The sequence below is a fragment of the Castanea sativa genome, chromosome 11 (assembly GCF_040712315.1).
Source record: "Castanea sativa cultivar Marrone di Chiusa Pesio chromosome 11, ASM4071231v1".
Taxonomy (NCBI): domain Eukaryota; kingdom Viridiplantae; phylum Streptophyta; class Magnoliopsida; order Fagales; family Fagaceae; genus Castanea; species Castanea sativa.
Genome location: NC_134023.1, coordinates 25,617,058 through 25,628,649, shown reverse-complemented (window position 1 = coordinate 25,628,649; position 11,592 = coordinate 25,617,058).

Genomic DNA, 11,592 nt, shown 5'->3' with positions numbered 1-11,592 from the left:
GTGACATTGCCTAGTAATAAGGTTTCATTAAATTCCTAGTAACTCATATCGTGCTCTCCTTTGTTAACAAAACCGACATTTAATTTAAACCCAAAACTCAAGGCCTGTGAGAAAAATATATTTCATGAAGAACCTCCAAACTATGAACAAGGCCTGTGGGAAAAAATTTGGTCTCTTGAGTCATCTAACAAGGTTAAACACCTTACTGGAGAGCTTGTAAAAATTCCCTTCCAACAAAAGGGAATTTGGTTCGCCGCCAAGTCATCAATGATCCCTCTTGTGAGCGCTATTTTGGAATTCTAGAAAACCCTCTACACACTGTTAGGAGTTGTTTAGAGCTAGACTACATTGGGGGGCATAAGATAAATGGAGTTTTCGCTCCCAAATGCCTGTGATCGCAATCTATGGTAGCTACATGAGCTCTAGAGTTTGGGTTGGAATTAGCTTAGACAGAGTTAGGGTGGAAGGATATTCGAAGATAGTGATGCAAGCTTTGAAGATTAAGGATGTCGGATTGGTTTCATATGCTTTGCTGGTTACAGATGCCTATGATCTTGAAAATAAATTTTTTGAATTATCCTACTCTCATACTAAGAGAGAGGATAACAAAGTAGCATATAGTTTGGCTAAGTTAGCTGCTAATTTTCTAGATTGTGTTGTGTGGAAGGAGGATGTTCCATCCACAGTTATGATTTGGCCCCTTTTCATTAATATATTTGGATGTCTTCTTTCTCATTAAAAAAAAAAAAAAAAAAAAAACTAAACTCAATTTGTTTTACTTAAATGAGTTAGAATTTAATTTGTTAATTTTTTTCAAACTTTGGAATTTCGTTTGTTACTTTTAAAATTATTTTTTTAATTTATTATTTAAAAAAATTTAAGATTTAATGTGTTACAAGAGAACTTGAAAAAATTAAGTCCATTGTGATCCAAGTCAAAAAGGAGGCCATGATCTCAAGTAGCAATCTTTGGCTAAGGGAGCTTAAGGCTGAAATAAGTGTTCTCCTTGATAGGGAGTCCCGAATGTGGAGTCAAAGGTCTAGAGTACAATGGTTGAGCAATGGTGATCAAAATACAAGATATTTTCATAGTCGGGCTACTAAGAGACATAGGGAAAATTTGATTGTGGGCATTAGAGATGCTTCACAAAGTTGGCAGGACAATCTCGAGAAGATAGCATTGGTTTTACTTAAATACTATGAGGAACTTTTTCTTTAGCCACTTCAATTTCATCCTTAGCTGTTTTGGACCAGATCCCTCGAGTAATAACTAATGATATAAATTCCACCCTCTCAGCCAAATTCTTAGAATGGGAGGTAACTGAGGCACTTCAACAAATGGCACCCCTTAAGGCTCCTGGACCTGATGATATGCCACCATTTTTCTATCAGAACTTTTGGAATACAGTTATGATGTTGTCCAATCAGTTTTGTCTTGGCTGAATACAAGTACTCTCCCCACCTTTTTAATCATACTTTCATTACTCTCATTTCTAAAGTTTCAAATCCAAAACATGTTCAAGAATATCGCCCTATTAGCCTTTGTAATGTCTTATTTAAAATATTTTCGAAGGTCTTAGCTAATAGGCTTAGGAAAATTTTGACCAACATTATCACTAAACATCAGTCTGCTTTTACTAAAGAATGCCTTATTTATGATAATATACTTGCCTTTAAGACCTTACATTGCATGAAGAATCATAACTCCGGTAAATTGGGGTATATAGCTCTTAAACTTGATATGAGCAAAGTCTATGACCAGGTGGAATGAAGTTTTCTTGAGAATCTAATGAGGAAGATGGGTTTTAATGAAAATTAGATTGGCCTAACAATGCTTTGTGTGAAGATAGCCCCTTACTCAATTTTGTTCAATGGGGAGCCTAAGGGTTTGATTTATCCCACCAGAGGGATTTGAAAAGGAGATCCTTTATCACCTTTTCTCTTTATTCTGTGTATGGAAAGCCTTCATGGTCATATTATGCATGTGCTAGAGTGGGGGATATAAAAGAAGTCTGGAACTAACACATTTGTTGCTTGTAGATGATAGTCTTCTTTTTTGTAGGGTCATGCCAGAGGAATGTAATAAAATAATGGAATTACAAACCATTTATGAGAATGCCTCTGGCTAGAAAGTGAACCAAAGCAAAACAACCATTTTCTTTAGTAAGTCAATACCTGAGAATAAAAAAGATGTTATCAAAGGCAATCTAGGACTTTAAGAAATCCATCAATATGAAAAGTATCTTGGCCTCCCCTCTCTGGTTGGTAGGGGTAAGAAGGCCAGGTTTAATTACATTAAAGAAAGAGTTTGGAGGAAATTGCAAGAGTGGGAAGGAAAATTGCTCTCTCAAGCTAGTAGGGAGGTTTTGATTAAGGTAGTGATCAAAGCTATCCTGACCTTTGCGATGGATTGCTTTAAGCTCCCTTTGGGGCTATGTCATGATATAGAGGCCTTGATCAAAATGTTTTGGTAGGGACAATGTGGTAAGAGCTGGAAAATTCATTAGCTTAAGTGGGAAGAAATGACCAAGCCAAAAATGGTAGGTGGGATGGGCTTTAGGGACCTGACCTTGTATTATGATTCACTGCTAGCAAAGCTAGCTTAGAGGCTTTTGCAAAACAAGGATTCTCTTTTCTATAGAGTTTTTAAGAACTGGTTCTTCCCTCGCTGTTCAATTATGCATACCAAAGACTCTAGATCCGATTCTTATGCATGGAAGAGCATTTTACAAGAGAGGGATATCATAAAAAGGGGTTCAAGGTGGTGGATTGGAAATAATAGATTGATAAAGATTTAGCAACACAGCTTGTTATCATAAGAAAGGTCCCTCTAGCTCAAACAACATATTAGGATGCTCTCTATTGGCCTTTATCCCCAAACGGCAAGTACATTTGCAAGACGGGGTATAGCTTTTTAAAAGAGGAAGAGGCTTCCCCTCCCCAGGTGGTTGATGCATCTCCAAATAAGTCTCTCTAGAAAGGTGGTTGGTTTTTGGCAACACCTAATAAAGTTAAGAATCTGATGTGGAGATTAAGTCAAAATGCCATACCTACTAAGCAAAATTTGTCCTAGCATACAATGCTAGAGAATCCTATCTGTGATCGTTGCCAATCTGAGGTAGAATCTCCATTAAATGCACTTTGGTCTTGCCCTGAGTTGGATGTAGTTTGGTTGGATTAGATGGCATGGGGCTTCCAAAGATCATGTCAGTTTACTGACTTCAAAGAGCTACTTTCTTGGATCATTTTGGAGAACAAGGACTCCTCCTTATTTGCTATGGTTGCATGATCAATATGGACCCAATGCGATCAAGAGCATTTGGCTCAACCAAGCTGTAACCTTCACTAGTTTGCACAAGTTTTGAAGAACAGATGTGAGGAATTCTTAGTTCTGCAAGCTCCCCATTTGGTCCCTCACCCACAAAATCAAGTCTCTTGGAACATTTCAAGATTAATTTTGACAAAGCGACCTTTGCAGTGGAGAATAAGTCAGGTATCGGAGTTGTGGTCAAAGATTCTCAAGGTATGGTTATTGCTTCTCTTTCCCAATAGCTCCCCCAGGCCTATCTTGCTATAGAGGTGGAAGCTTTAGTCGTGGCTAGAGCTCTGGAATTTGGTTGTGAGTTGGGTATTGACAATGCTATCTTGGAAGGGTACTCAGAGGTTCTGATGAAAGCGCTTAATGAGGATTAAAGTTCTTTGTCTTCCTATGGTTTTCTTATTGCAGATGTTAAATTTTGTCCTGTTGGGTCTAATCAATTACGTTACTCTCATGTTAGGAGGAAGGTAATAGAGTTGCTCATAATTTAGCTTGGCATGCTAAAACTATTCCAGATTTTATTGTGTGGATGGGAGATGTAGGGACATTAGGCCCAGTAATTTATAAAGGATGACCCAAAAAATCTCTTGGGCTAAAAACCCAATTCGAGGACATCAAATGAGCTAGGGGTACATGAATGTACCTTGTAAAGAAAAGGCTAGGTGAAGATGTGATAACGTGTGGACAAATTATGTTCGAGGAAAGCTTTGTCCTCAGATAGTAAAGCCGAGGTCATAGGAAGAGAGGTTTAATATCCCCAGAGTATGTTATCAAAATTCCTATGGCTACGGGAAGACACGGTACACGTGGAGGACAATAGGAAGGGCGGTGGGATATCTAAGGTAAAGCTGCTACCACCGCCCATACATTAAAGACTCTGCAATTGATATACTGACTACATTAATGGAGAAATGGGACCTGAACATGAGGTTTGGAACTTGGTCCCTGATCCTAAAGGACTTCAGGGAAATTGGATGGGACAAGTATCTAAAACCAACATTATAACCATGAGGTGGAAGATGAGAATATGAGGGACCTTCGGAAGAAGGGGGGCTTTTCTTTGCGAAGAGAAAGAATAGTATCAACCATTGTAATTGACCTTAAGAAGCAAGATTATAAATTATCCTCAGATTGTGTCCGAGGAGGAGCTTTCATTCATATCATTTCATATAACTCTTTATTTGTGCCATTGGGCCCAAAGCCTTTTTCTTTCTTTGCTGTTTAAACCACCTTCGAAATCTAAATATCAAACCCACTCTCTACAAATTTATTGTAAAAAGGTCTTTCAAGCCCTTTCCCTTTAGATTGTGGATCAGGAGTTCGAACTGTGTCCTTACAATTGGCGCCGTCTGTGGGAATTTAGTCTTTGAAGAAGTTTGAAACATCATGGTGGGATCAGAACCACAACACCGTGTAGAGTCTGTGGGTTCCCAGCACGAGGATCACTCCTTGCATCCTGATCACGAGGAGAATCGGGAAGGTAGTGTGCATACTACGCACACTATAGAAGTAGGAGTCATTCACAAGGGGGAAGCAGAGTTCTTCATGAGGAAAATACCAAGGCCATGCAGAAAGAAATTGACAGCTTAAAAAGGAAATTACGTCACGAAAGGCGAAGGCGAAGGCGAACTCCTTCTGTCTCCGATCCCTCTTCGGAGGGTTCCGAGGATGACAATTACAGGCAGAGGTCCAGAACTCCCCCAGATGAATCTTTCTCTTGCGAGGAGGACAACTTGCATGGGCGGCAGGGTAGGAACTATTCTTCTAGGGGCTTGGGAAATGATGCAATGGGCAGGGCGTTGCACGAAATCTCCAAGTCACCCTTCACACGCAAGTTGGAGGAAGGGAGGCTACCTCGGCGCTTCACACAATCGGCCTTCACTATTTACAATGGCCGAACGGATCCTGTGGAGCAGGTGAGCCATTTTAGTCAAAGGATGGCAGTACATTCCAAGAATGAGACTTTGATATGCAAGATTTTTCCCTCTAGCCTGGGGCCCGTGGCCATGAGATGGTTTAATGGCTTGAGGGCAGGCTCTATAAATTCTTTCAAGGAACTTACTAGGGCATTTGGCTCTCGTTTCATCACATGCAGTAGAGTTCCTCGGCCTTTGGATTCATTATTATCCATGGCCATGAGGGAAGAGGAAACCCTGAGAACGTATTCAGACAGGTATTGGGAGATGTTCAATGAAATTGATGGGGACTTCGATGATGTGGCGATAAGGACCTTCAAGGTCAGCCTACCTACGAAGCATGACTTGAGGAAATCTTTGACAAAAAAGCCTGTCAGAAGCGTGCGTCGGCTCATGGATCGCATCGATGAGTACAAAAGGGTTGAGGAAGATCAGCAACAAGGAAAGGGTAAGGCGAAGGTTATCCCTCAAGAGAGGAGGGATTTTAGGTCGGACAGATACAACAACAATAGGCCTGCAAGGGATTTTTCCAGACAAGCCGGTCCTACGGCCCCGCAGATGGTCAACACTGTTTTTAAGGAACCGGTGCAGCAACTGTTGCAGAAAATCAGGCATGAGTCATACTTCAAGTGGCCCAATAAGATGGCAGGGGACCCTTTGAGACGCAACCAAAATCTCCATTGCCATTATCACCAGGAGAGGGGTCATACCACCGAGGATTGTCGAACTCTGTGGAATCATTTGGAGCAATTGGTTAAGAAGGGAAAGTTGAAGCAACTCCTATATCAGCCTAATGGGCAAGGAAACCACTCAGGGGTGACAAACCACGGTGGTTCTTCGTCAAGGCCTCCTCTAGGTACAATCAATGTTATTTTCACGGCACCTGGAAGGACTGGCTCAACTCCTTTTAGGGCGATGTCTGTGGCTCGGACCTTGGCCGAGGAATCAAGGGATCAGCCGAAGAGGATTAAGGCGAATATCCTACCAGTTTTGGGTTTCTCGAAAGAGGAAAAAATCGGGACTATCCAGCCACATGATGATGCCTTAGTTGTTACCCTAAGAATAGGGAATTATGATGTAAAGAGGGTGATGGTCGATCAAGGCAGTGGCGTGGATATCATGTACCCTGACCTGTTTAAAGGGCTAAATTTAAAACTTGAAGATCTTATGGCTTAAGAATCTCCCTTGATAAGCTTCGAGGGAAAAGCTGTCATACCAAAGGGACAAATTAGGCTGCCTGTATAATCAGGCCCAGAGGTGGTAGACGTAGATTTCATTATAATGGACGCCTATTCTCCCTATACGGCTATTGTGGCAAGACCTTGGTTGCATGCTTTGGGTGCCGTTTCCTCAACCTTGTATGTTAAAGTTAAATTTCCTTCTGGAGATCAGGTGGTGGAACTGCTTGGGAGTCAGTCAGTGGCTCGACAATGTGTCACAGCTGCAATTCTGCGTTAACCTGAACCGGAGTCCTCGGCCTCAGCTAGCGGAAAGTCGTAGCAATCAAAGCTTTTGGCCACTACCAAGGTAGATGAACCTGTATGTGAAGAATTGGAGAGGATTCTCATAGACGATGACCCTGAAAAGTTCTTTCAGGTGGGAGTTCAATTGCCATAGGAAGAGAGGACAGAGCTGATTTTGTTTTTGAAGAAAAATATGGATGTATTTGCATGGAATGCTTACGAGGCCCCTAGGGTTGATCCGAGTTTCATTTGTCATCATTTAAAAGTCAATCCAGCTGTAGTACCAAGAAGGCAACCACCTCAAAGATCCTCCAAGAAGCATTCTAAAGCTGTGAAGGAAGAAGTGCTCAAACTCAAGAAGGCGGGTGCTATCAAAGAAGTTTTTTATCCTGAATGGTTAGCTCATATGGTGGTGGTGAAGAAAAAGAATGGGAAGTGGAGAGTTTGTGTGGATTTCAAAGATTTAAACAAAGCTTGTCCGAAGGATTTTTTCCCAATTCCTCGAATTGATCAGTTGGTAGATGCTACTGTTGGGCATCCTCGGATGAGTTTTCTTGATGCTTTCCAAGGTTATTACCAAATAACTTTAGCTGTAGAGGACTAGGAAAAGACTACATTTGTCACTCCTACAGGAAATTATCATTATAAGGTGATGCCCTTTTATTTGAAGAATGCAGGGGCTACCTATCAAAGGATGATGACAAGGATGTTTGAGCCACAGCTAGAAAAAACTATCGAGGTATATGTGGATGACATGGTGGTAAAGAGTAAAGCAGTTTCTACGCATTTGGAAGATCTGGACAACACGTTTCAAACGCTGAGAGAGTACAAATTGCGACTCAATGCCTCTAAATGTTCTTTTGGTGTAGGGTCAGGCAAGTTCCTAGGTTATATGGTAACTCACCGGGGAATTGAGGTGAATCCTGCTCAAGTCAAAGCCATTAGCAACTTACACCCATCTCGAAATTCTAAAGAGGTTCAAAGATTAACTGGAATGACTGCTGCCCTTAACCGATTTATTTCTCGGTCCGCGGACAGATGTAGACCTTTCTTTCAATTGCTGAATAAATGGAAAGGTTTTGAATGGACTGAGAAGTGTGCAGTGGCTTTTCAATAGCTTAAAGAATATCTTTCGCAACCACCCGTTATGTCTCGACCAGAAATTGATGAAGTTCTGTTTGCCTATATTGCAGTAGCTAATCATGCAGTAAGTTTGGTTCTTATACGGGATGATGATAACGTACAAAGGCCAGTTTATTACGTAAGCAAGTCTCTGCATAAGGCCGAGGTAAATTATTTACCGTTGGAGAAAGCAATCTTGGCGGTGGTGCATGCTATGCGAAGGCTTCCCCATTACTACCAATCTCATATAGTTGTTGTCCTAACACAACTCCCTCTTAAGTCTATACTTCGAAGTGCGGATTATACGGGGAGAATTGCCAAATGAGGAACTATCTTAGGGGCTTTCGATATTAAGTATATGCCTCACACCTCTATAAAGGGGCAAGTCATTGCGGATCTTGTGGCGAAGTTTGCTGAGCCCTCATTAGAAGAGTCTATTAAAAGATTAGGCATGGACAAAAAACCAGTAGGCATGATTTCGTGCAAAGAGCCACCGTTGTGGAAAGTGTATGTTGATGGAGCAGCAAATCAAAGAGGATCTGGGGTGGGATTAGTTTTGGTATCCCCTAAGGGAATTACTTTTGAGAAATCTTTGAGATTGGGATTCTCGGCCACCAACAATGAAGTAGAATATGAAGCCGTCCTCGTTGGAATGAACATGGTTTATAAGATGGGAGGGAAGGTAGTACAAATGTCCTCGGATTCACTATTGGTGGTAGGCCAAGTGGAAAGGAAGCTAGAGGCAAGAGATTTAAGAATGCAAGGATACCTAACCCAGGTCAGGTATATGCAATCCAAATTTGAGTCATTTTCTTTATTGCATGGGTCCAAGTGTGGGAATACCCATGCTGATTCCTTAGCCACACTCGCAACGTCCTCAGTGCAAAGCCTACCTCGGGTCATCCTTGTTGAAGATTTGTGGAAACCCAATGGGACGAACAATAATGCCACTCGAATTCTTCAAATTAGGACAGGGCCTAGTTGGATGGATCCAATTGTGACATTTCTCAAAGATGATGTCTTGCCTAAAGAAAAGTCCGAAGCAGATAAAGTTCGCAGGAAAGCACCTCGGTTCTGACTGTCTGAGGATCAGAAATTATATAAACGCTCTTTTTCGGGACCATATCTGTTATGTATTCACCTAGAAGCAACAAATTTACTTTTGGAAGAGTTACATGAAAGGATCTGCGGAAGCCATACTAGAGGAAGGTCTTTAGCTCATAGAGCCCTTACTTAGGGCTATTGGTGGCTCAATATGCAGAGAAAAGCACATGATTATGCGAAGAAGTGTGACCAATGTCAAAGATTTGCTCCTAACATACATCAACCAGGAGGTGTTCTTAATCCTCTGTCCAGCCCTTGACCTTTTGCTCAATGGGGCTTAGACATTGTTGGACCTTTTTCCAAAAGCAACAGGAAATAGGCGGTGGCTCCTCGTCGGAACGGATTATTTCACCAAATGGGTTGAAGCTGAGCCATTGTCAAATATCAGGGACATGGAAGCAAAAAAGTTTGTATGGAAGAACATTGTCACCAGGTTTGGAATCCCCCATACTCTCATTTCAGATAATGGTCTATAATTTGATAGTAAAGCCTTTAGGAAATACTGTGGTGATCTAGGCATCACGAATAGATATTCCACTCCCGCTTACCCTCAAGGGAATGGGCAAGCCGAGGTCATCAATAAAGTGATAGTTAATGGGCTCAAAAAAAGGTTGCGTGATGTTAAAGGAAGATGGGTAGAAGAACTGCCACATGTCTTGTGGACGTATCGAACTACACCACGAAGGTCCATAGGAGAAACACCCTTCTCCATGACTTATGGAGCCGAGGCAGTAATACCTCTAGAAACTGGGTTCCCAACACTAAGGAAGAACTCCTTCAGTCCAGACAGCAACGATAATCTATTGGAGAGAAATCTAGACTTAGTTGAAGAACGACGAGAGAATGCCATGGTTCAACTAGCTTATTATCAACACAAACTCAAGCAGGGGTATGATTCTCATGTCAAACTACGGCCTCCTGCACCTGGGGACTTGGTACTGAGGAAAGTGTTAGGTACAACAAAGAACCCAGCATGGAGAAAATTGGGGCCCAACCGGAAAGGACCTTATCGTATTACCTCAGTCGCAGGCATAGGAGCTTATAATCTTGAAAATCTAGATGAATATGCTGTACAACGTCCCTGAAATGTAAATAACCTACGAAGGTACTATTATTAAATGTAAGGCACTTCGGCCATTTTTATTGACACTATATTGTGTTCATTATATTCGTTTATCTAAATATCAAACTGAAGCTTGGTATGCCTGAATCCTCTGATCACATGCCTCGTTTAAATTAATATTTTTTATCAAGTGTTAAATAGAACTTTAGTTATGTCGGGTCCGTGGATCATCTACTTTGGAAAAATTAACATTTCAATTCTTTCACTAAGTGTCAAACTGAAACTTGGTATGCCTGTGTCCTTGGACCACATACCTCATCTAAATTGATATATTTTTCATCAAGTGTTAAACAGAACCTTAGTTATGTCTGGTCTTCAGATCACCTACTTTGGGAAAATTAACATTTCAATTATTTTTCATTAAGTGTTAAACAGAGTCTTAGTTATGTCTGGTCCTCAGATCATCTACTTTGGAAAAATTAACATTTCAATTATTTTTATCAAGTGTTAAACAGAACATTAGTTATGTCTGGTCCTCAGATCATCTACTTTGGGAAAATTAACATTTCAGTTATTTTTCATTAAGTGTTAAACAGAACCTTAGTTATGTCTAGTCCTCGGATCATCTACTTTGGGAAAATTAACATTTCAATTATTTTTATTAAGTGTTAAACAGAACCTTAGTTATGTCTAATCCTCGGATCATCTACTTTGGGAAAATTAACATTTCAATTATTTTTTACAAGTGTTAAACAGAACCTTAGTTATGTCTAGTCCTCGGATCATCTACTTTGGGAAAATTAACATTTCATTTCTTTTTACTAAGTGTTAAACAGATTCTTAGTTATGTTTGGTCCTCGGATCATCAACTTTGGAGAAATTAACATTCTTTTTCTTTTCATTAAGTTTCAAACCGAAGCTTGGTATGCTTTGATCATTGAACCATATGCCTTATTTAAGTATTTAACAAAACTTATATCTTAAAGTCTCCCTGAGATATTGATAAATGGATAAAAATCCATGAGCATCACTTAATGCATCTACAGACATATTAAACATGTCTATGGTATAAAATTCAATCCAAGTTGTTGCTTTGAATGTAGTAAATTAACAAGGGTAAAAGGATTACTATTCTAAATATATCAAAACTAGTATGAAGTGGTATGATCAAGGCAAAACAAAGGCAAAAAGCATCAAAACAAAGAAAGTAAAACTTGTGCTTTCATTAAAGTAAAAAATCTTTGGAATTACAAAAGTACTTGCAAATTATCAGAATTACACTAAGAAGAAATAAAGAAAATGATGAAGACAAGAGGAGAACAGTCACTGCTTCAACTTTATCTTTAAAGGGCCTTTAGGGTCTTGAGGAAGTTGAGGCTACACTGAAGACTCATCAGCAATTCCTTTGCCTTTTGGATCATCTTTCAAAGTTATCGGATTTGCTTGATCACCCAGCACGTCCTTGGAAGACTCATTAAGGTCACTTGAAGGCTGTGTGTCCTCTAGTGCCTTTCCTTCTATTGGATCAGCTTGCTTGGGGAGTTGACCTTCAGCAAGAGTAGAGTCTTTAGCCAGCTCACCTTCCTTATCCTCAGATGGTAGTTGG